Consider the following 1,295-nt stretch of genomic DNA (forward strand, 5'->3'; position numbering starts at 1 on the left):
AAAGGGAAAAGGCCGTACATATTTGTAGAATTTGACTTTGGATAAGTATATTAATAGAATATTAATTTGGGTTATTTCTAATTTTTTAATAAATTATTTGGAACTCGTTTGCACTTTTTCAAAAAATTTGAGATTATGGCTACAATTAGAATTTTTTTTCTTTTTGTTTTATTTAAATAAAAAGGTGTATTCATCATTTCACAGTTTTTATCAAGAAATTTAATGAAAAATGATGAAAATGATTTTGCAATGAAAGATTGAAATAGAGGTAAAAAATAATAAATAAATAAATAAATAAAAATTGTTGAGACGTTTTGCACAATGAACTTTATATGTAAGGACATTTTGTGCTTATAGCCCTAATAATTTAGATATATAATTTTTAGAATTGATCTCTTGTATCAAGTGGGCAAGGTAAAAACTTCTCGCTACTAATGTGGAAAGAGAAGCTTAATTATTGTTTTATGAATTTATAATCGTTTCAAAAAATCATAGTTGTGGAAAGTTCTTATCTTGTTCATTAAAAGCAGGAGAAATTAGCAAACCATTTCGAGCATCTAATTACTAATGTGAATTGTTTGAAAAAATTGTCATGTAAGTAAAAATAGATAGTGCTTAAAAGATCTTCTCTATATGTTAGAGGGACTGTATCAAATTGACGTAGCACAAAAAATAGACATTATCTAGAGCTTTTGTCTAGATGTAGAGACTCATAATTAATCAAGCTATCAAAGAAAAGAGAAAAATTCCATGAGAGCGTTAATATTTCATCCGTGCTTGATAGACAGAAGAAACACTAGCAGTGAACTTGTTGTGTGTGTGTGGGGGGGGGGGGGGGGGGGGGGGGGAATGTGGTACTTCATCATCGGGAGTTGGTAAAAAAAGGCAACCATATATGTGTTGTGCTAATGATAAGTGTATTTTATACACTTATTCGGTAAACTAACAATATTTGATAGTTCATTTGAAAAATTATATTTTAAATTATTTTTTTTAATAGGTAAATTCTATTAATGAAAAGGGAATTGAAAGAAAGAAGCAAAAATCGGGCAAGAAAATGGCAAAATTCAAAGTACATGGACTAAATTGGCTATTGGATGCAAAGCTTGGGGATCAAAGTCTACACTATAGACTTTTAAGGACTAACTTGCATTAATGTGAAAGATTAGATAACTTGGGCCATCAACCAATTGGAATTGGAATTGGGCCCATTTAGCAATTGTTGGTTGATTTGGACTTATTATAGATGGACATCTACAAAAAAATAAAATAAATAAATAAATAAATAATATATA

This window comes from Olea europaea, unplaced genomic scaffold (genome assembly GCF_002742605.1).
Source record: "Olea europaea var. sylvestris unplaced genomic scaffold, O_europaea_v1 scaffold2363, whole genome shotgun sequence".
NCBI classification, from domain to species: Eukaryota; Viridiplantae; Streptophyta; class Magnoliopsida; order Lamiales; family Oleaceae; genus Olea; species Olea europaea.